Source organism: Mesocricetus auratus, unplaced genomic scaffold (genome assembly GCF_017639785.1).
Source record: "Mesocricetus auratus isolate SY011 unplaced genomic scaffold, BCM_Maur_2.0 Super-Scaffold_100004, whole genome shotgun sequence".
NCBI classification, from domain to species: domain Eukaryota; kingdom Metazoa; phylum Chordata; class Mammalia; order Rodentia; family Cricetidae; genus Mesocricetus; species Mesocricetus auratus.
The window spans coordinates 35,209,021-35,235,868 of NW_024429189.1; the positions used below are offsets into that span (position 1 = coordinate 35,209,021).

General features: G+C 37.1%; 1 protein-coding gene and 1 long non-coding RNA gene across 4 annotated transcripts in view; one reads left to right on the plus strand and one right to left on the minus strand.

Moving 5' to 3' along the window:
• The window catches only part of LOC106022141, a 163,992-nt gene that overhangs the window by 124,617 nt on the left and 12,527 nt on the right, over positions 1-26,848 (plus strand). For 2 of the 3 annotated variants that reach the window (XR_005877170.1, XR_005877167.1), the window contains exon 4: positions 2,454-2,593. This is a non-coding gene — a long non-coding RNA (uncharacterized LOC106022141). Of the gene's footprint in view, positions 1-2,453; positions 2,594-4,033; positions 9,017-26,848 lie in introns of those variants that run through there. The other variant, XR_005877169.1, reaches the window with a different exon arrangement.
• The window catches only part of Scn9a (sodium voltage-gated channel alpha subunit 9), a 144,344-nt gene that overhangs the window by 92,018 nt on the left and 25,478 nt on the right, over positions 1-26,848 (minus strand). The window lies entirely within an intron of this gene.

Sequence of the window (26,848 nt, forward strand, 5' to 3'; positions counted from 1 at the left end):
GCTGATGTCCAAAACATGTAAAGAACTCAAGAAACTAGATGGTAAAACTACTAAATAATCCAATTTTAAAAATGGAGTACAGATCTAAACAATTCTTAGCAAAAGGATCTCAGATGGACTGAAAGACACTTTAGGAATTGCTCAACACCCTTAGCCATCAAGGAAATACAAATCAAAATGACTCTGAGATACTATCTTACATCAGTCAGAATGGCTAAGATAAAAAACACCAATGATAGCTGTTGGGGAAGTCCTGTGCATTTGTCAATAACGTACTGTCTGGCCAATAGGGAATCTAGATAGGAGGGACTAGGAGTCCAGGAGGATGCTGGGAAGGAGAAATAGGAGAGTCAACATGTAACATCATGGGGTAGGAGCCTGGAACTATTCTCCGCCAGTCACCTGGGCTCTGCCGCATTTCCTGCCAGCCTGGTTCCAGAGCCGCACCAGTACCAAATAAACACACAGGAGGCTATATTAGTTATGAAGCTGTTGGCCTTTCTTGTCTCTTACTGGCTAGCTCTGCTTTAAGTAATTACCCCATAATTGCTAATCTAAGTATGTCTCTTACCGGAGAATAGTTCCGGGCTCCTACCCCATGGCGTTACATGTTGACTCTCCTTTTTCTCCTTCCTAGCATCCTCCTGGACTCCTAGTCCCTCCTATCTAGATTCCCTATTGGCCAGACAGTACTTTATTGACAAATGCACAGGACTTCCCCAACAGATAGCTTATGCTGGAGAGGATGCAGAGTAAGGGCACACTCCCCCAATACTGGTGGGAGTGCAAACTTGTGCAGTCACTTTGAAAATCAGTATGGCAGTTTCTCAGAAAATTGGGAATCAATCAACATCAAGTTCTAGCAATACCACTCTTAGGACTATACCCAAAGGATGCATTCTCATACCACATGGACACTACCTCAACTGTGTTCATAGTAACATTATTCATAATAGCTAGAACCTGGAAACAACCTAGATGCCCTTCAAACAAAAAATAGATAAGGAAAATGTGATACATTTACACAGTGGAGAGTGGAGTACTACCCAGAGGTAAAACACAATGGCATCATGAAATGGATGTAACTAGCAAAAAACAAAAGCAAAAACAAAAAAACACACACACACACACACAACATCCTGATTGAGGTAACCCAGATTCAGAAAGACAAACACTGTATGTACTCACTTAGATATAGAGCAAAGGATAACTAGTCTATAGTCCATGACCTCAGAGAAGCTGGGTAGCAAGAAAAACCCTAAGAGAGACATGCATGGGTCCCACTGGGAAAGGAAAATAGACAAGATCTGAGAAAATTGGGAACGTGCTGAGGGTGTCAGAGAAGTAAGGTGGAAGGGCAGAGGGGACAAGAGAAGGAGGGAGGAGAACATGAGGGAATGGGATGGTAGAGATGGGGGAAGGCCAGAGAGGGAGAGCATGGAAAGAGATATCTTGATTGAGGAGCCATTAAGGGGTTAATAAGAAACCTAGCACTAAGAAAATTCCAGGGAATCCACAAAGATGACCCCAGCTAAGACCCTAAGCATTAGTGGAGATGGTATCCTAACTGGCCTTCCCCTATAATCAGATTGGCAATTACCTGAATTACCATCATAGAACCATCATTCAGCAACTGATGGAAGCAGAAGCAGAGAGCCACAGCTAAGCACTGGACAGACGATTTAATCCTAGTGCTTGAACTGGCTTTTTGGAGCCAATTCTCTTGGAGGAATACCATGCTCAGCCTAGATATGTGGTGGGGGTGCTTGGTCCTACATCAGAGAAATGTGCCAGACTTCCTTGACTCTCCACGGGAAGTGTTACCCTCTCTGAGGAGAGGATGGAGGGTGGAGTGGGGGGAAAGTTGGGAGAGCAGGAGGAAAGGAGGGAGTGAGAACTTGGATTGGCATGTGTAATGTGTGTTCTTCCAGTCAGCAGTCTGGGCCCCATTGCTGTTTCAGCCCCTAAATAACACATGAGACACTATATTAATTATGAAGCTGTTGGCCATTTGCTATGGTTTCTTAATGACTAGCTCTGATGTAATTATTAATCCATAATTACTAATATATATTTTTATAAGGACTTATCTTTTTGAGGACACCACCCTGACACATCCTCCCCTCCAGGGGTCACATGGCTAGTCTCCACTCTTGACTGCATTTCCCAGAATCCTCCTGGACTCCTAGTCCATCTATCTTGCTTCCCTATTGGCCAAGAGTGCTTTATTTATCAACAGAAGGACTTCCCCCATCAGGCATATAAAATGAGAACAGATTGTTTCAAAATAAAAAAAAATGATAAAAAGAGTAAATGAGTAACAAAATATACATGGTCTCCTAGAATATACTCTAGGAGTAAAATTTTTGTCATATTAATTTTTATTTTAATTCTGTCATGATTTCATCACCATCAGCAAACATGCTTTTGAATCTTTCTCTCTTATATTCAAGACATACAGTGCCCACCTCAGAGAATTCTACGTAGTCAATCACCCCTCAGACCTGTCAGCTCTAATACAACCTCAGACAATCTGCTGCTAAGCAACCAGCGAGGCAAGGAAGACCGGTTGCTGTGTTAGACTAACCTGGAGGTACGTTTTCCTTTCTAGCATTTATTTTAGAAAGCTGAATTGCCCACTTTCAGCAGTAGATAACAAAATCTCCTACCAAAGCGAGGATATTAAAAGAAAAAAATCATTTTTATCAGCCCCAGAAATAAAGATGACTTATTTCATTTTTGTTTTATTTATTTAAATATGCACTTATTTTGATAATTTCATATTTTAATGTTATATTTTCATCATTTACTCCCTCCTGTTCTTTCTTTTAACTCCTTTTATGTCCTTCTGACTCCTCAAATTCATGACCTCTTATTCTTTAGTTATTATTGTTTTATATAGTCACAAAGACACACACACACATTTATGAACGCAACCTAGTAAGTTCACTTAGTGTTCCACATATGTGCATGTGTTTAGGTCTGTGTCTGCTTGAGATTGGATCATCTATCAAGTGGTCCGTCTCTAGAACAGGCATTCTCAGCAGTTGTTAATTGCCTGTAGCTTTATAAACACACACACACACACACACACACACACACACATACATGATTTTTCACTTTACATTGAATTCTATAAATTCATTTCTAAATTTCAAGTACTCATGAAATACTGAATATTTGGCTCAGCATGCATATCATTTATATAACAGGGTAAAATGCTCACAACAGTTTGTTTATCCTGAAGTCCACATGATTAGATTAATAAAGTCCACAATGTATCAGAGCTCATGGACCAAGAATTATCTTGACTTGCATGGTCACAATTTTGGCCCTATAGTTCTGAGCTGTGGCTCAACACACACGCTATTATTACTTTAAACTGCAGTTTTCTAATTTGAAAAATAGAATAATCACACTGTTAAACAAATATTTCATATGGGATAGAGAATTGTAAAGTATCTAGTAGTGTTTGTCACTTGAAGGCATGTGTACAAGAAGCTTTTAGCACTGTGAACTCAACTCTAGTGTCCATTTTAATCTATCAACTGAGACAATTACACTTTGATTGATAAAATCTATTAACAATAATAATTTGGAAAGACTTTAGTTTATAATGGTTTCTTGGTCTTTTAAACACAAAACATTTCAGGTCTCTCTAAAGTTAATAAATGTGATTTAATGTTACAACTTTAGAAGAAGCTCGCAGCTGGAAAATACGAGATTTGTATGTTGGATTTACCACTCATTAGCCTTGAAAACTTGATTCAAAATACAAAGCCACTCTTTGTCAAAAATAAAACCAAGAATTACTTAGAGCATTGAGGTTACTTCATAAAATTCCACTGTAGACATTGATCACACGGGGACTTAGTCTGTGACTCCATGTCATTCATGTAAATTCTCGTTGTTTTGAACTTTATTTGAAGATATTACAAATTTTGTTAATTAGAACAAAGTATATGGCTCAGGGAATGTCATTATGATTTTTTGGCTCTTTTAAAACTCATAATCAATATTTCTAAACCCATAGGGAAGTGAATTCCAACACTTGATTCCTCCTCTGAGAAGTATTTAAGTACCACTAATGGAGCCTCTGAACAGATGACAGCAGATCCCCTCCTACAGGCAGAGAAATGTCTCAGGTCTCTGCTGTCTCTGGGGAATCCTTAAGGACTCTGCTGTCTGGAAGGAATATTGTTCTGAAAACCTATAAGGAGTCAAAAATCAGAGGCAGCCCATCTGACGGTGTAAAATTCCACTTTGAAGAGATTTGTTTAGTTTTCAGCATGTTGTACTCTTGTACAGAGAACACTCATGGGAGAATCCCCCTAGATGTTGACAGTTCAAATTATGACTTTCTCAGAAGTTATGGAAGTGAGTCTCTATACTAATTCTTACCCTAGTTACCGGATTGGGAAAATGTGAGCATTGTTTGCCCATTATCACAGCTAGCAAATTTCTCACTGGACCTCTGTATCATTTTGACCACATAGAAGGCACCTCATGGTGTAAGTTCAAATTGTAATTATCAAATGTTTTATCAGAACTCTTTTGTGTTCAGTTAGGTTAGTTTTATATTATGTGCATATCATTGGTGATTTCCAGTTTGTTTTGTAATGACTATTAACAGCATTTGTCCTACATATAATGTCTATGCTTTAACATGGGATATATTTTTAAACTCTTTCTCAGAAATTTCAACAGCAAGTTTTGTTTGACAGTTTTCTATATGTCTTGCCTCTGTAGTCATAACTTTATGACAAAGATAATGTGAGTCCTTTATTTCAGGAATTTCAAAATAGTTATTAGTGTATAACTGCATTGGGAACTCAGAATATTTTATATACCCCTCCTCACCATGTCCAGTGAGTTTCTTGATGGGGTTGTCTTTTTCTATATATGTTTCTCTTATTGGTTAATGAATAAAACACTGTTCGCCAATGAGACAGGAAGATAGACGGATTGAGGAGACAAGGAGAGTTCTGGGAAAGGTAGGCAGATGGAGCCCGCCACAGAGTCACACTGTGGAGCCCGGGAGGGAACGATGGCCAGGTGTTCTCCAGTAAGATGGATTTCTCTAAGTCCATGTAGAAATACATAGATTAATAGAAATGGGTTAATAATTAAGACAGACCTAGCCAATAAGAAGCCCAAGCCACTAGTCCAACAGTTTTATAACTGATACATCATCTGTGTGTTCATTTGGGGCTGAAGGGCATTGGGACCAACCCGGGAAAAGATACTCTCATGTTACAGTTTCTTACCTATGGTCACTTAAATTGCATTTATATTAAACCAGCCCAAACTAAACAAACCAAATTTAAAAATCTTTTAAATGGCACCAAGATGCATGAATAAATAAAATGAAAATAAAAATACCTTTAAATATATGGATAGAATTAGTTCAGATCTAAATTGGAAAAAAAGTGGAAATGTAAAAAAAATTAACATTTATCCTTTTTATTTCGGCTCACTGCTGCTACGTAAAATACTGCTCTGAAAATGTCCCTTCTTTAGAAACAGTGATGCTTCTCACCAGGCAAAATTCTGACTCAACTTCATTTTTCAAGCAATTTCAAGCATCATGAAATCTTTATAAATGTTTTTTTAAAGGGTCTTAAATTAAATCAGAGTTAATATCAATGAAGGTAACCTAACTTGGTAAGATGTACTGTTAATCTGAGGTGATAGTGTTTACTTTATTAATGTTGCACCCCACCCCAACTTTTAATATAGCTCTATCAAGAGAAAAGTATCAGAAAAGCCCAAAGTAAGAAGAGCACATGAGTGATGGATTATATATAGTGATTGTCAAAGTGACAAGATACAGAGTCACCTTAAATATCTGAGCTTGTCCTTGGGGGATTTTCTGATTTAGGTCACTGAAGGAAGGAAAATTCACCTCTACTGCCAGGCGAATAAACAGGAGCAAATAAGCTGATGATCAATAGTTATCCTCTGCTTCTTGCCTATAGAAGCAACATGGCCAGCAGTTTTAAGCTCTTGACACTGTTTTTCCCACCATGACAGACTACACTCTGCTTTGCAAGCCAGAATCAATTCTTTCTTCCTGAATTTTCTTTTGTCCAGTATTTGATCACAAGAAAGGCAACCAATTCAGAAAATTGTTCCTGTCAAGTTTGTCATCATAAATGTGATTCTTAGGCCTTTGGAACTAGTTCACAGGGGGGAGTATGGAATAGTTTGTACTTTGTGTGAGCAAAGCCCTTGAGCACAGAGCAGAGAGAAATGGACTGTTCTTGTGGAAGCTTGGAAGACAGTAATGCCAGAGAAACACAGGCAGTAAAGACCTCGATCCCGAGGTTTTAGAGGGGGAAATGACTCTGCTTTGAATTGGTCTTGGGCATGCATATGAGATATTCCGGCTGAGAATCTGGCTTCATTCTGTCCTTGTTCTGAGAAATCAAAGGACGTTGAATTTAAAGAAAATGATTAATCTGTTTGGCAGAGGAAATTTCATGACAGAAACACATTAGTGCTGTATCATAGTTATTTCATTACTTCTCATTTCTTTTGCCCAAGACAAGACAAATGTGAACTTTGGCAAGGCATGTCATGTGAACAAGTTTGAAAACTAGCACTATGTACTGGGCCTACAGAAAAAGGTTGGGCAACGCCAAGGGCAAGCCCAGGAGCGTCAAACAGGGTGTGAGATGGGAAGCCAGGACAGAGAAGTGAACAAGGTGAGAGGATAACTAACACTAAAGACCTTTAGAAAAAGTTAATGAGGTCAGAATGTCCCATGGTGGTACATGCCTCCAACCCATCCCTCATGGTGAAGGTAAGAGGATCATAAAGTCAAGGACAGCCTGTAATATATAGTAAGCTTGAGGCAAGCCTGGTTTATGTAAGACCCTGTCTCAAAAAAAAATAAGCAAATAAACAAACACCAATCTTGTAGTTAATGTATCATATTTATACAATTAGGTTTATCATTACCCTTATTTAAAGTGTAAGTGTATCTGTGATAAGTGAATAATAATCAGAACTGCTGTTCATTAAGACAAGGTACAATTAATATGGAATCTCATATTTTACTACTGTCAATTAAGATGATTTATAATTAATATAGAAATTATGTACTTTATGTCATATAAAATTGCATTGCTTTGATCAATAGGAGATACATTAGAAATGCTGATCAATTTTTAAGTCTTTAGATTGGTAAGATAATTTTCTATAAATGCACCCTTATGGGTCAGGAATGAGCTTTCATCTTATAAACAGAACTTAACTGGAGTCTCAGTGTCTGAGCACTAATTACACTTGAGAGTCGCATGGCTCAGTGGGTTAAAGAGGGTGTGGTAAGGGATTCTGTTTTCTTGTTGTTGTTTTGTTTTTTCTTTTAGAATATGAACAGCTTAACTCATTTGTGCTAAACATAGGAAATAATTTGAAGATGCTAAATAAGAGCCTCGTTACACAGGCATCAGAAATGATTCTGTCAAGGCACAAACATCACTGTTTGGGTTTTATTGATTTGGGAGCTGGAGTAACCCAGTTGAAGGAAACAGGTTTGACTCAGAAATCCCTCTTTTACAGAAATCCAAGTGTCTGTTGACATCATCAGGGCAAAGTGACAGCTCCAGTGTGATTGTCAGGGATACACTTACAGACGGATCATAAAAACAAAGGCACTGCATCTAAAAATTCTCTTCATCCCTTCACATCTTTTCTATTTGTGGTATGGAAAATCCAATGACATTAAAAGCATTGTGGAAGACCAGAAATGCAATGTTCCATTTTGGAAACACTGTGGAATGACAACTAAGAACACTTACAGATGGTGCCTGACACTGTCTGTACACACGGTACCAAAGTGACACAAGCCTCGGCACCCAAGTGGGATAGCAAGATTACAAAATCTTTGTTTATCTTTATCTACTGGGTTTTCCTCCTTTATATAATATAAAGTAAGGCAGTATCTATACCACAAGTGATGAACCCAGTCATACAAAGATGTTTGCGCAATATTGGTCAATCATCAGAAATATGTTATAGAGGCACACCGTAGCCTAGAATCAGGCCACTGGTGATACTGTCCTGTGTGACCTCAGCTAGCCAACTTCTGTGAATCCCAGCATTTCCTCCCCTTCACGACCCCTACCTTTGATATTTTTATCAATAATTAAGGATAGAATACAAAATGATAGATCTTGGGAACTGGGGATTTAACCTAGTGGTAGAGTGTTTGCCTAGCGAGCACAAGGCCCTGGGTTTGGTTCTCAGCTCTGGAAAACAAAACAAAACAAACAAACAAAAATACAGAATAATAGATTTCATCATGGCATATTCATATATATTATCTATGTCATTATACTTTGCTCCTTATCATTCCCCTACCCCACTGCCTTTCTCTGCACCCCTCCCCAACTCCAACTGGTTAGCTTTCCTCCCCCAAGCTATTCCCAAGTTCTGCATTGTTACATATTTTTCATTAGCCTCCATTAACATGTCTTCCTTCAAATCATATTCTTTCTAGTTTCATGACCTACACATGTGTATAAAAATACCTATATACCTAAATAATTTTATGTGAGTGAAAATGAAGAGCAAGAATAATGAAACTATCAGTGTTGTTGCAAATTTATAGAGAAGACTGAAGTGAGGAATTGAACATTCCTTTTGAGACTGACTTGGTATGCGAACTTTCCTGGTGACAAACACAGGCATTGTTAAACAGATGGGAAGAAAGAAAAAGATCAAGGTAATTGCTCAGATAAGCTTGCAGATTAAAAGCAGTATTGATTTATTCTGTGTTACCAGTAAAGCATGGGTATCACATTAAGGAAAAAAATAAAAGCACTTCCCATGGAGTTATTTAACCAATAAATAAATAAATAAATAAATAAATGTTCCACATATGAGAAAAATCATGTAGTGTTTTTAAAAGTTTCACTTAATGATACAATTTCCAGTTGCATCTGTTTTTTCCATAAATGTCATTATTTCATCTTTTTAAATGGTTCCATAAATTACAACTGTGCATTTATACTGTATTTTTCTTATTCATTTATCTGTTGACAATTTTAGGTTTGTTTCATATAGTTTCCTGATTATTATGCGTTGTACAATTAAAAAGTAGATATTCAAGTGAAAGTATAAAAATCTTACATCTACAAGGGTGACCCTAGTGAAGACTCCTAGCAGTGGGGAATATAGAACCTGAATTGGTCATCTTCTGTAACAAGGTAAAGTTTCCATCAAGCCAGCCACAAGACTTTTGAACTACAGTCTGTCCTGACTGTAAGATATGCTGCGATAAAGATGAAGCAGAACTTATGGGAATGACCAACAAATGACTGGTCCAACTTCAGACCAGAGTCATGAGAGCTCATGCCTGACACTGCCTGGAGGGCCAGGACAAAGAGGCTGGATAACCCAGAGACATAGTACAGAACCAAACATGACTGGCAAGAAACAAAATCAATGAAATCATTCCTGGTTGTTGATCTATCTATCTATCTATCTATCTACCTATCTATCTATCTATCTATCTATCATCTTCTGCTATACTTGTAGACAGTGTAGACAGTATAACATTTGACTTTGCTTTTAACCTTACAATGGCACCATTAGTGAACAATCAAATACAACATAACCACCTGTCTTGATCGTAGACTTGACCAGTAAGGTTCACCAGGATGATAATTTCAGTTAGAGTAACTCTTCCTTACCATTTTGGACACTAGTTTCTCAATATCCCTCATCAGTGTCCTTGGAATGTTTCCTGATGAGACAGTAATTCTCCACAAACAAATTTTAAAAAATAAACTTTATGGTGTATATTTAAAGTATTCTATGTGGAGGTTTAGAATGCAAATAGACATTTAAAAGGTCAGTACAACATCTCAAAACATCACATCCAGTTTGTAAGGTATATTTTTTGTTTTGTTCATTTTCTTTTCTTGTGTGTGTGTGTGACAAATTTTACTTTAAACAGTCTGCTAAGTACCAAATCTAAAGCCAGATGCTAGAGACACAAGACACAAATCCATAGGAGGCTTTCTTAGTTCCTTTCCCTTGGGGCTTAGTCTCTGCTGGGGAATATGGGCAGGTAAACAATCACAGAGATCCTGACCCTTGGGAGCAGCCAGAGCACCCAGAAAAGACACCCTACCTGGACCCTGCAAGGAAGACCCAGTGAAGGGGAGAGGAGAATTCATCTGGGCAGCAGCCTATCTCCTTCTATGACGCCTCCTTCCTACGGTTGTTCCACAGCTGCTGCGGGCCTCAGGCTTTTCCTTCCTCTTCAGGCTTGTCTCTCATCTAATTATCCTCAGTGATCTCAATTTTCCAGACAACAAACCAGTCATCTCAGCTGCGTGTTATCATGGAATATGAAATGGAAAGCCTCACAGAGTCTTCAGAGTCTATTTCTAGGCATCTGTAGTCTCAGACTCCCATAGCATAAGAAACAAGACTTTGCCTAAAGCTTATTTCATTTGTAAAGACGAAATGACTTAAGTGACTTGCAGATAATGTCGCCAAGTGAAGACCAACTTACTCAACCATGTGGGTTCTAGGGATCAAGCTTGGAGGCAAGTGTCATTATCAACTGAGCTATCTGGCCAATGACTCATAACACATACTTTTAGCAATACCTTAAACCAGTCTGAAGGAGAGATCATAAGTTTTAGATAGATAAATATGTGGAAATGTCTGTGTGTGTGTTCATACTAAATGAAGTTAGTAAGCCAATATTACTACGGCAGAGAAGCAGATTTAACAGCCACAGTCCTCTAATTCATTGAACTGATATGTGACTACAGGAAATTTAGGGTGTATTGACAAGGCAATTTGCAGGATACAATCACTAAATGAATCATACCTCATCTGCCTTGTATTATGTAAATGAGACATCTGACCAACTTGTATGGGAATATTGAGAGGGAGAGAATGCTGACTGTGGTTGTCTATTGGATAGCAGCCTGGAAAGCTGTTAAATATCCTACTAAAAATGCTGTCTCATCCTGGCAAAAAATGAGAAGGCTCCAATCCTGCCGGTTAAGAAGTTAGGCTTGGATACTAATTACACATGCGGGTATTTTACACTTGATACTGCCACAATGCAAGTTTCATATTCAATTATCATTTCTTGCTTGGTCTAGTTTCCTGGTACATAGTGAATATAAGTCAGATTTCTACAGAATATAATGGGCTGGAATATCTTAGGTATGGGAAACATAAGCTGGGATGCCTACTTACAAATCTATTTTCTTTTTTAAAAATTTTCTATTAAATGTTTTCATTCATTTTGTATACTGATCAGAGTTATCCCTCCCTTTTCTCCTTCCATTCTGTCCCCCCTATGTGCCCCTCCTCCCCCAGCATCCACTCCTCCTCAGGCCCCCTTCAGAGAGAGGCAGCCTTTCAAGGAAGTCAACAAAGCATTGCATATCAAGTTGAGGCAGGATCAAGCTCCTCCCCTATATCAAGGTTGAGGGAGGCATGCCAGCATGGGGAATAGGTTCCCCAACACCAGCTCAAGTGCCAAGCACAGGTCCCGATCCCACTGCTAGGAGCCCCACAAACAGACCAAGCTACACAATTGTCAGACACATGCAGAGGGCCTAGGTGAGACCCAATGCAGGCCCGCTAGATGTTGGTTCAGACTCTGTGAGCTCCCACAAATTCAGGTCAGCAGTCTCTGGGGGTTTCCCCATTGTGCCCTTGACCACCCTGACTCGTACAACCCCTCCTCCCTCTCTTCAACAACTAATTTATTTTCTAACATGCCTCCATTTACTCATCTACAAAATGGGTTCACAATTAGGCCAGAGAGTTAAACATTTGTGCGCATGAATCACTTAAAAGTGTACTTGGGCCAAGAGGACCTCAACAAGTACTTATTTTTATTATTATCATTTTCGTTATTACTTCTATTAAGACAACAACTGTTGCTAACCAAACAGAGGGAACGACGTGAACATGGCAACCTACAAAGCAAGGCAAGGGGATGAGAGCTCTGTGGAATACTGGGAAGGCCTCTGCCCAGCATCTACTCCAGGTTGCTGGTAAAGTGTTTCACATGTTCTCCTTCAACCAAACATTCTCAGTAATTTTGCAGTAAGTCATGAAGCTGAGGAAATCCATCTAAATATAATGAGATGTATCCCACATAGAGCAGGGGCAGGAGTTATCCTCCTGAGAAGCTGCATGTTTCTCACGAGCCTCTTTCAGTTGTGATAATTTTCTATGGAAAGAAGATTCCATTTATGACTCACTTCATTATGGAGGCTGGAATAGGATGACACGATCGCACACTTGTACCTCTCCCAGGTCATAGAAGGTTACAAATCTCATCCAGTTTTGCCTTCCAATATCCTTTATATGTGAATGATAATAGGTGCAAATATCACAGACCATTTGCTGCACACGTGTACAACAGTACTTGCTACACTTTTGGCATCTATTACGTCTTCTCTACAAGCTTTGATTTTATTTTGTATTTTTTGTAATATATTTATATGTATATGGTGGTAATCCCATGCAGTCACATGCAGATGCTGGAGGAGGGCATCTATTATTCTTTCCTATTGATTATCATGTTATTTTTTGAGACAAGGTATCTCAATAAAAGTAAAACTCATTGTTTTGTGTTTGGACTGGGGTGGCTGGCCAATGAGCTTTGGGGAATCTGCCTATCTCTGCTGCACAATGCTGGGTTTTAGGTACATATCTCAATTTTTTTAATCCACTGAGAATCTCCTCAGCTACCAATCTTTGATTCTTTTCTTTTTATTTTTAGGTAGGTAGGTAGCAGTGTGTGTATGTGTTTGTGTGTGTGTGTGTGTGTGTGTGTGTGTGTGTGTGTTGGGTATGTGTGTGTGTGTGAAACACCTATAAAGGCCAGAAGAGATCATACCCTGGAATTAGAGCTACAGGCAATTGTGAGCTGTCTTGTATGCAATCTGGGAACTGAATTCCAGTCCTTTTCAAGAGCAGTATGCCATTTTAACCACTAAACGTTCTGTCCATCCCCTAAACTTTTAAAACAGTAGTCTTTACTCTGAAGTAACTTTATTCAAGATGAAAATATAGTATATAAATTCCTTATAATACTATATACCATTTTTATTATGTTGCCTTTTATGTAGAAATATAATAATTATCAAGAATAAGAAATAAGTATTAGCAAACCATTGTTTTTCTGGTTGAAATCTTGACCTGAACTTCACCAGTTTATCTTTGTAATTAACTGTTCTATCTTGCTAGTTTCTTGGTGTGTGTGTGTGTGTGTGTGTGTGTGTGTGTGTGTGTGTGTGTGTGTGTAGCAAGTCTTTGTTTTCACCACCTGGATTCTTTTGTAGGCAAGCAGTTCTGTGAAATAATTCTCACTTTGGATGTGTATATTTGTTTTTTGTCTTATGAAGAGGTTTTGAATTTTTGGTAGGAATATTGTAGAAATCCATATCTTACATGCATTTTTCAAAGTAGCTAATGCACTCTGTCAGCCATATTACTGAAGATGTTTATGTTAGTAACTGGGTTTAATCATGAACTTCCAGCTTCCTGCCCTGTCTTTGTAATGAGTGTTATGAACTACTTTTGAGAAGATAGTCTGAAATTGTGGAAATTTAGTTTCCCCTCAGATTTTGTTCTGAATTTTAGAACTAGTGGTGATGGATTTGATCTGCAAAATCCTCTGTATCTCAGAAGCCATTGTTAACATGGACAAGGTGACTTAGCAATATATTGGCACAAGTGATTATTACTATTCGTAAGGAAATAGTAATGATAAATTAACGGAATTGCCAAGAAGGAAAAAGCCACAGTTAATGTTTGTCTTCAAGAGTCTTGAAGCTCCTTGATCTACCAAGCAAGAGTTTGTGTCACATAAATCCATTAGTGGCAGAAAGGGGCAGAATGGCTAGGTATGCCGGGTTTAAAGTAGATGCCATGCCAAGAGACACAGTACTTTTTTGTTTTCGGGGAAAGTAATCCTTTTATGTTAATAGATACTGTTTTCTCTTGGCAACATCACCAACATTTGGAGTCAATTAAATTTGGAAGGAAGGAACACTTCACATTTTGTCTTTTGGTTTCTCTTTTATGCTCAGAACACTGAATTTACTTCATCTCTTCTGATTCAGACATTTTCTTGAGACCTTAATATCTTCTGTGGAAACATTTTAAATGTATGTCACTTTTGCCAGACAAGGATCTACCAAGTCCATTTTATACCCTACATACATCACAATGTCAAAATAGATTGTTGATGATATTTAAAACTTATTAAATCTCCTAAAAATTTTTATGATCATATTATTTGCATGGTATATCACATTCATTAAGAGCTAAATAAGTATCTCATTCAACCGTGGAGGCATTACATAATTCTTATATGGAAATATCCTCTGAATTCCTATCAAATGGCTTCTAAACACAACTTGTACAGTACAACCAGTGACCTAACAATGGTGTATAAATGCACTTCTACAGAGCAAACCACCAGCAATCTGTAAGAATTTTCCTTTCCATGTAGATCTTAAAGAGAGAAAGGCATCAGATTACCATTTATGTTAAAATATTTATAGTCTAATGTTCATTTTAGAGAAGCAAAGTGCTAAACACAGGATCCTTTAGTCAATAATGCCCATCTTAATGTAGCAGAGAGAATGTCTTGTGATCCTCAGTCATTTATATTCATGGTCTGCCTCACACTTTTATTGCCTCTGAGACCGTGAGCAAGTCCCCTAGCCTGCCCTAGTGCCGGTTACCTCATATAAAATTTTGATGATAATCTCTAACATCCTTTTCTTGTTTACAATGTTCATTTATATCCCTGATTTTTCTGAAGTTTTAAATATATCAGAATTTGTTTTCAGTAAAAGTAACAGTGCCTATAGATAATTATTTAATAAGTTATTATTTCAGAGTAAGACTACTTTTTGAAAATAACAAAATAAAACATCTATAAATTTCATTAATTATGTTGAACAAAACAAGAAATGCAAATTTTGACATCTATTACCCAGTTCTTTTTTACAGGGAAATTCTGAGTAACCAGTCTCCCATGAGTTGGATATGTTTTGTTCTAGAAAAGTTACTATGACAAAGGCTCACTCACCAACAGGGTGGTGTATGAAATGGCAGAACCTAAAAGATGCGGATGGTAATTAAGTTACTGAATGCTGCCCTTAGGAAGGATTAATGCACTTGTCAGGACCCCTCCTTCTTTAAGAGTAAGTTATAATACAACTCATACCTATGATCCTAGCATTCAGGAGACTACAGCAGGAGGACCACAACTTTGAGGCTGACTTGGGCTACATAACAAGGTCTGTTCTCAGAAGAAGACTATTGAGAGAGAAAAAGAGTAGGTTATTACAAGAGCAAACGTGATCCCTGACTTTGAGACCTCATTTTTTGCTGCCTCTCTTTCATGTGCTTCCATTGCTTCTCCTACTGCATTGTGCTGTCTTGATCCAGCCCAGGAGGGGCCTCCACTAGATATTGAATCAATGGGACCAACTTATCTTAAACTTTCAGCATCTAAAACTGTGAGCTGCATAAACAGCTTTCTTTAAAGACCTCGTGTAAGTCCTTGGTTGTGGTGGAGATTAATGATCCAAGGAAAATTAGGAAGCTACATTATCCTGTTCTCCTTATGAGTCAAGATGAAACTAGCCCAGGCTAGTGGAACTTGAGAAGAGTTATATAGAATGTCATACAATGCCGGAAAAGGCAGAAGGTATCCTCCCCTCACCTCAAATTTAAATGTTAGTACTCTAATAATTAGTTTTGAACTGCAAGATTACTGTCAGTTTGAAGAACAAGTCAGATAGATTATTTTGGTCCTTCGTAACTTTGTGCTGTCAAACTAATCAACCCCATGCAGACATTCATTGAAGCATTTATTGAATGCTTGTGTAAATGACTCTCTGTTTAGTTGGAGAAAGGTGAAAAAATAAGTGAAAATATTTAGAAACAAATCATACTTTTAACTAGGACATTTAGTAAATGGTTTTACTTCTGTGGATGCAGTACAGGAAAAGGAACCAAGGGTGTCTTGCATGCTGGACAGCACTCCACCTCTTTGTTACCTACTTAATACTCTACTTGTTGGACAGTCTCATACATTTCTATAACAAATTTAAGTCATACAAATACCATTACTCTCCTGTCTCCATCCGTCTCCCACTGAGACACTTCTTCCCAGAAAGTCCCTTTCCTGCCTTCATGTCTTATTTGTGTGTGGCCTTCTGAGTTTAATTAGCATTATTAGACCAAGTCAGGGCAGAAATGGAATCCTCTCAAAGGCTACACCACTGACAAAATGACAGCCACTTCCCCAACAACCATTAACTGCCAGCAGTCCCTCAGGGAAGGGTGTGGCCTCATGGGCTCCTCTCTTATCCATAAGGAATATTGACTGAGCCAATCGCAGTCAGGCCCATGCAGATAACCACAGTTGCAATAAATTCATTTGTGCAATGACTGTGTTATGTTCAGGAGACATCTTTTTGCTGCATTTCTCCCCAGTCCTCAGGCTCTTACATTCTTTCAGCCCATTCTTCTGCAATGTTCTCAGTGACTAGAAGTGAATGATATCACTGTTCCATTTAAGACCAGGAATGACATCATTGACTGTTCTCTGCTCTTTGGCCATATTTTAATAAACTTATAAAATGAGGGCTATAAAAGAATCCCATATTCAAAGAACTTTAATAAGATCATAAGTCATGAAAGGACCCTAATGTTGGCACTATTTAAAGGAAGGTCAGACGCATAGAAAAACAGCAAATTTTGCTTGAAAAACAATCAAGGGATTACACCTATGAACCAGAGATCATCTACCTCCTTCCCAATCCCCACCCCACTTGGCTCTCTCTTTGTAACCCAAAGAGGCTTCAAACCCATGATCTTTCTTCCTGTGCCCTCACTCCTCTTCACTTCGGAGTACTGAGTCCTAGAATTATAAGTGTGTAGTATCACCCCCTGCTAAAGGTAATAATTAACTAAGACAAACACATTGCATCTATAAATAGCAGTCAACTTCTCATATATAAAAATATTAAAGCAAATGTTCTTTTTAAGTGACACTTTTCTGTCTCCCATGTGATGATATATCTTGGTTGTCAACTTGGTGTTTAGACTCACCAAGAAACTAATCTCTGGTCCTGTCTGTGTAGAACCAGTCAGACCAGGTCACTTGTGTTGTGGACTCCCAGTATTACTATGGATGGTTCTACCATATGAGCTGAAGTTTAAGCCTGAATAAAAAGGAGAAGGTAAGTTGAACACAAGCATTAATCACTGCTTGCTTCCTACCTGTGCCCACAACATGACCAGCCACCTTCTATTCCTACCACTTTTTCTTCCGTGACACAATGGATGTGTATCCTCTGGAATTGTAAACCAAAATTAATTTACTAATTTCCTTTTGCCAGGTATTTTTTAACAGCAATGAAATAAGTAATGTATCACTCAAATCTATTTTATGGCCTAGAAATGAAAATCCAAATACTCTAAGACTACATTAATTACTCCCTAGGGAGATTCAATAACTATTAACTGTCTTGATTTGATATGCAAATCTCAGCCAGCGATTTTCAAACTCATTGTTTTGAAAGGACAATAAAGTCAACATTAAAATTTAGCCATTGGCCTTTTTAGATGAGGAAATCTGTTAAAATGCACCATACATTTTAAAAGGGAAATGCTAAACAATGTTTTAGAGCCCTTTGTGATTTCCTATGGCCAAATGTAAGTTAAAGAATCAACTATTTCCATCTTGAGTCAATCTCAAACATTAATGATCTTGCTTCATATTCATGCTAAGGGCTATCATTTGGTATTACAGTGTTTTAAAGGTTACAACAATGAAATCTTTCAATGGGGCCCAGATGCAATGTATGAAGCTTTCATGTGGGAACCAATGGAGTAGAAAAGTTGGTAAATATTCTAGAAAGTTCTGTTCAGGAACTTTTGATCCTGACAAGCAGTGAAAACTCTGCTTAAGCGTAATGTTTGCTAATATTCTTCACTCTGTCTTCACTGTTACTTCGATGTGTGCCAGTGAGATCAAATCTACACTCTACAGTACACCAATCCCACTGAAAACCACATCTGTACTTAATGAACACTTAAAAGAAATTGAAGTCAAGGTTTTCAACCGCTTGTCTGGAAACAGCTGTCATTTAGAGTTATAGGCTTTGTCTAAGCTAAAAGGGTTACTGGTAATTCAGTGATAACTAAAGCTAAGATCTACTATTTCTCATCCAGTATAGAAAAATATGTAAATAAAACACCAGGAAAGGAATTTTTCTATGTATACGAGTCCATGGCACAGAATATTTACTTGTCATGAAGGTCTTGGCATCTGAATCACTGAAGATTTTTCCTGAGTAGGAAAAATGACTCATTTGGTTTTATTCAACAGAGCTGAGTTTAGAAATTCAATCAGTGACTAACTTGTTTGGTGAGCTGTTCCTGTAATTATATAAAACAATCCCTAGAAATTTAATCAAATAATGCCTGCCCATCAGGAATCTATAAGCAACACTTTGTCAGTTTGTTTAAGCCAAATTTCTGGCTCACTGCTCTTTAAAAATCAAATTTAGCATGACAGGCAGGTTGTTCTTAACTTCCTTAAGGGCATGGGTAAGTAATCACAACCCGCTGATACCTAATGTGGCACAGAAAAGACCCATTACCGATGTAATAGCCTCCTAGTGACAGTGGCATAATCTCTAATTTACAGCTTCCTCTCTTTATTAAAAGCTATGTAAAAAATGATACAAAGGCTTTGAGACGTAAACACATTTGCTTAGAATTATGTTAAAGTACAATATATATGTGTTTGTGTGTGTGTGTGTGTGTGTCCTTGTACTCTTATATGCTCCTGCCCTTGAGTGTAATAAACTTAGTAAGATTAATGAGAAGTTCCAATCTGTTAACTTTCACACAAAGGCTTTGAGATTAAAACAAGCAAGCTCTTTAACAACAAATACCCAACTTCTAAAAACGTGGCTTCTGGGGATTAAACTCAGGTTCCTGTGCTTGCAAAGTAAATAATTTACCAGTTGAGCTGTAGTTCCAGCCCAGGAGTCTTTTCTGAAGCCTCTTCTCCCTCTAATGCATTCTGGCAATGGCTAGCACTGTCTTTAAGAGTACTGCATTTTCTGCATCTCCAGCATCCACATGCTTGGTATTCTCTAAGTAAAATTTACTTTACTGTTTTAAATTTTCTTTTTTTTTTAAAAAAAGAAAGAACTCAGCCATTCTTTTACATTCTATACTATCACGGCCGTAGGAATAGAAAACACATGGCAAATCTGTCACCACAATGACAATTAAGACAAAATGTTCTAAATAATATGAAGAAGCAGAACAGACTTTTAAGACTTTTTTTTAGCTTTGAATGATTTACTTTAAGAAAATATAGTTGATAGTTGACTGCTTGATTTCCGTTTCTTCCAAGACTAAGCTTCTTAACATTAGTGCAGGTACATTGACTAAACAGTTCTCCCATTGATCCTACTGATTCAGTCTTAATCTCTCTCTCTCTCTCTCTCTCTCTCTCTCTCTCTCTCTCTCTCTCTCTCTCTCACACACACACACACACACACACACACCATTGCTGATTATCTATTTTTAGACTGTAAAAATGAAGTTTCTGGTTATATGCATGTGTTTCTTGATATGTTCCTCTTAATCAAGAATTATCTGCTGTGTAGTTATATTTTTCTAATGGTCTTTGTATTACTTGATGACTTTGATATATTACTATATTGGCTGTGGAATTGTTTTCTTAGGAAACGCTTCATAATTAATTTGCCTTTTTATGGAAGCAACTAAAACTTTGACCACTGAGCATGAAAAATAAGTTTTTATTGTTCATGAATGTGGTAGAATATCATTTGTAGAGAAAAATAAAAACATTTAACAATAATAAAAATTCCTACTTATATAAAATATAACATTATTTTAGCTTACTGCTTTCATAGCTTCTTTACACATAGTTAAGCTCTGAAGGAAAAAATGAGTAGACTTAAAAATGTCAACATCAGACTTTGATATTTATAAAATTCTTTGTTTTCCAGCAAGTCCTGTTCTGGTAAAAATGAAGCTCAGACTTGAGGTCAACTAGCCAGGCTCCACTACTTCATATTGCTTAGGATGGAATAACTGGACAGAGCAGACATACAGTTGAGGAAGGAAGGAAGGAAGGAAGAAAGAAAGAATGAAAGAAAGAAAAGAGAGAAAAGGAAGGAAGGAAGAAAGAAGAAAAATAAAAAGAAAGGAAACAAGCACCAACTCACCAGTATACATAAATACCTACTTGTGTCTCTTGGTTTTACGATTCTACAGCGTAACGAGGTAAAAACTCCAGGGAATAGGCTAGCCCTGGTTTGTGAACGAAGTCTTAGCTCACAGTTGCTATGGGAAAAATTATAGATCCAATTACAAAAAGTCTAGAAGGTTTCCTATAATTAGTGGCTGTTGTGCTGCTTTTGTTCATGATACAATGCAGAGAGGAGAAGAGGGATAACCACAGACAGGAGTTGCTGTTTCCTTCCCACATTATTGTCTTATTGCTTTTCCACTAATAGTCTGTGTCTCAAGGAAGCTGAGCCATAATCATTGCATCAATAATGTTAACTTGTCATTTCAGTCAGGAACTGTGAGGACAGGCTAGGCTTTAGCAATGAATTCTGGGGTCTATTATATTGTTTTATAAATATACCTTCATCACAATACGACTAAGGAACAGGAAGTGTATCAGACATGCACTCCAGTGTATGCCATAAAATTTCATCAGATAATAGTAGAGTAGTAGTTGTGTTCTGTGTTGTTCCAAAGTAATTTTTGTTGATACTGTATACTGGAAAGCAATGTCATTAAAGTACTGAAGAAAAATGTATATACTCATACACATATTTATTAGTCCATGTAGTATTAATAGTACATTGCATTTATTTTAAGGTCATTCTGAACTATTTAAAATTATTTCATGTTTTTTTGTGAGGAATGAAAGTCTCATCAATTAATAGTAATAGTAGTTTATTCAGTTAGTTTTATAGAGACAGATTCTGGTTCATTCACATTTTTGCAAAAGCGTGACCATAACCACTGTTCGATAGTCATGCTCATTTAGTATTTTTACATTTCCTTACGATGATAACAATCATATGGCTACATTTCCAAACCTTGCCTTAAGTGTATCAAACTTCATAACTTTAATTATAGTACCATGCATTTGAAAGTTTATTAGTGTCAGTAATTTTAATCCCTTACTCTTAGCAACAAAATAATTAAAAATACAAATTGAGCATGCCCTAGTAGATGAGTAATATACATTCTCTAAGTTAAATCTCAATAATACACATAGCAGATATTTGTTTCTGTAGGATTATACTGCTCTATAGCTCATTTAAGGTACAAATTTAACTGTGGTTACCATAGACTGTGCATTCAAATATTTAGACACCGTTTATTGGTTTAGCTAATGAATCAATCACCAAACTATAGAGAAAATATAGTTTGTATGTATCTGTATATAAAGGTAACCTATATCTTTACACTGAAAAATGATTTTAGCAAACAGAGATGAATGGATTTTAGAATTCACATTTTCAAACATAATATTAATTTTAATGTTCTCCTGAATAACTATTGTGGCATATATAAAATTGACTAAGTTGTATAGTACAGATAAAAAAATCTCATTTAAGTTCAATGATTGTTAATTAATTAATTAATATTTTGTTGTTGAAGGGAAAAATATCACATAATTTTTGTCACATGCTTCCCTAGTTTTTTGCAGAACAAAAGTATAGATTTGTTACAACTCAGATTTCTAAATGATGTTTTATTATGAAAAGAAAACAAGGCATACAGCCATCATCTAAAGAAGTGTCACAATCTTAAGCCACTTTACACAAGCCAATGTTTCTAAATTCTATTTCAGATTTATTTATTTTGTTTTATGTGTATGATTTTTCCTGCATGAATATATGTGCAGCATGTAAGTGTCTGGTGGCCACTGAGATCAGAATAAGGCACTGGATCTCCTGGAACTGAAGCAATGCATGGTTTCTGGGTTCTGTGTGGGTGTTGGGAATTGAACATGGATACTCTGTAAGAGCAACTATACTCTAAACCACTGAATCATCTCTCTATATGAAGCACCTCTCCAATGTTTTATATAACTAGGAATGTCTGTATTCTAAATACAAGTACCCGATTTATATAATATACTTGTAGGATGTTTGTTCTGGAAATGGAAAAAATTATTTTTCAAGGGTTTCTACATTTATGTGAAACACACCTAAGAGGAAGTTTTCATATTGGAGAGAAACAATGTAGTGTTAGCACTATGAAATAGACAAACCTTGACTTGCATTCCAACTCTATCATTTCCTGGTCATGGAGGCATCATGTATTTACATCTCTAAACTCTAGCTTTCCTAAACAGTATAGATCACAGCATTGTCTATCGTCTCTATCTGTTTGTTACACTGGATTGTGCATACTAATATTCTACTTAACTATAGAGACTTTGCAATATAAATGATTGAAGAAGTCAAACATATTCTCAACATGTAGAAAACTTTAAAATGCTGTCAACCAAATGCTTGTGAGAGACAACTAGATAGAATCCTAGATAAATGTCTAGAGCAGTGGTTCTCACCCTCCCTTGTGATGCTGTCCTTTAATACAGTTCCTTGTGTTGTGGTGACCCCCAACCACAAACTTATTTTCATTGTTACTTCATGGCTATGATTTTGCTACTGCTGTGAATCATACTGTAAACATAATGGTGCTTTCTTATGGTCTTAGGTGACCCCAATGAAAGGGTGTTCAAACCCAAGGGGGTCATGACCCACAGCTTGATAACCACTAGTTTAGAAGAACATGTGTTTTCATGGAGAAAATAACCAATGTTCTTTTAGTCATCTATCCTATGTATTACCTCCAACAGCATATTGTACCAGCCAGCCAAACTAGCATGGCACAGAGAAGTAGTTAGCTGAAAAATCTATTAGCCACACCACATTTCTCAGAAAAAATGAACATATTAATCTTTTTAATGTCACAAGGTTCTGTTTGAAGGTAATAATAATACACTGCTAAAGGAATTAACACAAATGTGAAATAATAGAAACTACAAAATGAAATCCATGGTTGAGATGGCCTCTTATGATGTTGAAGACCTGCAATTTCCTACACTGTTTAAGAAAGTCTTCTGGCTGTTTGAGATTAAAGATCTTCAAACATAATTCTCCTGTGCTTGTTCAATATAAATTAGCACAACTTTTAAGATTCATCTTGTCTACATAAAGAATCATTCCATCAGCCCTTCATCACTACAATTTATACCTCATGTAACAGCCAAAACTGGAACTTCTTGCTACTTTGATTGCTCTCTCTGCTAATAATATCTGATTTATTTTTATTATTCTTTTAATGATATTTCTTCCTGTGTGTTTTCTGAAAGTACATTTAAAATTCTTTGTATAATCACACAAATAAGAACAAGCTAAGAGATATTTCCACGAGTGATGTAATAGCTGTACTGCATGATAAGAAAACCCAAAATCTGTGGGAGGAGAAGGTCACTAAACCAAATTTCTCTGTGTTGGATGCAGAGCAGAGGCTCTCAGCTGACAGCATTTGAGTCATGGCCTTTGTTACCTTGGTAAACATTTTCTTTTTTCTCCAGGCTCAAAAAGCAAGCTTTGACCACATTTCAAACCTCATAAAATTGACAAATTAGATTCAAGTTGATTTTATTGTGAATATGCCCCATCTATTCTAGGAGCTAAAATATCACAGGCTCCATGAAAGACTAGAGGAATAGATGGAAACTTCAGATCTCCACACATGTAGTGGAACAACAGACAGCCCATGACATAGGATAAATAGTTTAATTTTGTGCATCCCAAAGTTGTTCCACAGACTATATGGTTTAAAGACACATCTAGGACTGAGTGTGGTCCTTTAAGGATTAAGTCCTAACACTCTAGATGCAGAATCAGGTAGATCTTTGTGAGTTTGATGTCAACCTAGAGTACATAGAGTTCTAGACCATCCAGTCCTATATAGTGAGGACCACTTCTTGATGAAAAAGAGATATATTTAAGGTACTTATGACTATGTTGTGACCATCTTGTGATGTGCAAAAATAATAAAGTTAACCAGTAGCAAAGGAACCTTACCCAAGCTGTAAAAACCACAGGGAGTTGGTTTGAATGAGATTAGTTCTACAGGTTCAGACATTTGAGTGCTTTGTTCTCAATTGGTGGATTGTGGTAGGTGTAGTCTTGTTGGAGTCAATGTGTTGCTGGGAGTGAACTTTAAATTCTCAAAAGCCCAATGGCAGGTCCAGTCTGGGAATTAGGAAGTAAAATCTCTTGGCTCATTCTTCAGAATCATGCCTGTAAGCCTACTGCCATGCTCTGCAACATGATAACAGACTAGACCTCTGAAACTGTAAGCCAACCCTAATTAAATGCTCCTACTTATAAGAGTTGCTTGATCATGATGTCTCTTCACAGCAATAGAGCACCAAGACATGGGATTAGAAGTATGAGCCACTGTACCTGGCTCATTAGTTTTATTTTCAGTAACTACCAAATCTTCCCTTACCACAAAAATGAATGTCTATTCAGTTTCTTTTGATTTTTACCATATGAGAATATTTTCTAATGTTAAATATGACATCTTGTTAGAAAAAACCATGTTTAAACATAAGCATAAAATTGTATGCTACTGAACAGCAAGGAGCCAGTCCCAGGAACCCAGCATTATCACTGAGTCCTGTAAATGTTGTGTACTAAGTTACTATCAGGCAATCTCAGGAAGATCTACACTCTGAGGCTTGCTCCTGAGATTTGCAGAATGAGGAACATTTGCCATCTACCTTGAGGAACAATATAGGTAATGGGTGTCTCATATTTCTGCATCTCAGGACCATTGTAGTAAACTGTGCCACATTACAGGCAATTTGTCCCCCTGCCTTGTAAAGTAAAAACAAAAAGGAAACCTATGTCTTGATCTTTCTCCCCTCTCAGGCAGTATTTCAGAATGTCGTCAGGCTTCACCAGAGGACATTTAAAAGCTGAATAACTCATTGTGAGAACCCTCTCACCACTCAAGACTCATCCATTTTAAAGTTTAATAGTAAAGGTCTTACTGTCACGGATAGTGTTTTTCTTCACACAGTGCATCCATCATGACTTGCCATTTCTCACAGAGCATCCAGTATTGCCTCTGGAAAACTAAATACCTTCTATTTATTTCAGCAAATTTCTAGGGCATGATAAAGCTCCTAATGGTATAAATTAATCCAGTGACACGCAACAGAAACTATATTAGGCATTGTGAAGTGTATCCTGTTTGAGCTATATCATGACATGAAAATGGACTCTGGAGGCATTTCTCCTAATGAATGCAAGATGCTCGCCTAAGCTGAAAAAAAAATCAACACCTGTTTGTGGAAGATATTGTTCAGCTGCTACCCTGACAACAAAGCCAAGCATGTTACCGACCTAAGGGACTGCAGAGGCATCCATTGTTATTTAACACCTAAAATAACCTGAAAGGTACCAAACATTGTGCCGATGAGAAGAGACCAACCATTGTTCTTTTGGTAGCATGGATTTAGATTGGAAATCCAGCTCTCTGAACAGGCCTGAGATGTATAAGACATGATAATTATGCACATTCTTTCTAACAATACGTTAAAAGTTCAACAGAGGGGAAACTCAGACATGAAAGTATAGGAAAAAATATCTCTGTATTATAATTTATTGTTACTGTTTTAATATTACTAGGGCTCAAACCCAGAGCCCTGCCCATGCCAGTCAGGCATTCTATCCCTGGACTACACACCCTAGTCCATGTATAATAGTTTTGATACAGAACTGTTCACTGACACATTAGGTAGAAATCTGCTTGCCTGAAAAACTGAGTATTTTAAATGGAAAATTAAGTAGGGAATGTTAAGTAGACTGAGTCATTCATGTGTCTTGCTACTTTTCCTCATACCAGTGTGTTGTTAATTGTATCACACAATTTACAAAGCTTGCATGGTTATGCTGAATTAAGTACATAAAATGTTTTACTATTGCTAAATAGTTGAAGTTTTCAGGTAATGTTCTTCTCCACATTTCTGTCTCTTGATCCACACTCAGACCCTCTTCTTTAATATCTCCCAGGATCTCACATTTTTAGTCTTCTGTAGTTTCCATATACACTTCCACCCCATGGTTCAAAATAAAATACTTATTCAACTCAAGTGACTCCTTGAAAACACAGGTGAGAGTAATGTTAAGTTATTGTACTATGTGCAAGGATTCGTGAATAATTACTCTCAGAAAGCCTTTGACATTAAAAGACTTTTTCAATTAGGCGATCATTCTAAGTCCTAGAGTCTAGGAGGCTCATCACAAGTGCTTTTGTTTCTCCTGGTTTGTTAAACTGCTGTGTAGGATGCCCCCTGTTGAGATCAAAATCACTGAATTCTGTGTGATTTAAAATCTCCCTCTCAACTGTTTCATATTCAACTAATTAATGGTGAAAGCATACCTTTGGCACTATTGATACTATTCCATCATTTTTCAGAGTTGTAAATATTAAGACTTTATGTAAACTAATCAGTATATTACAATGATGAAAATAAATCCAGGAATCAGCATTTGAAGTACCTGAATTGACTGATGGGTGGTCCTTCTCTAGACCTGTCCTTCATATGCTACAGATTGGAGGGGACAGATGCAGCCTAATCCAGTGCAAGCATAATGAAGTCCCAAGGATGTGGAAAAGGATGAACACTTAAAAGCTTAGGTAAGGTTATCAAACAGACCTCCAG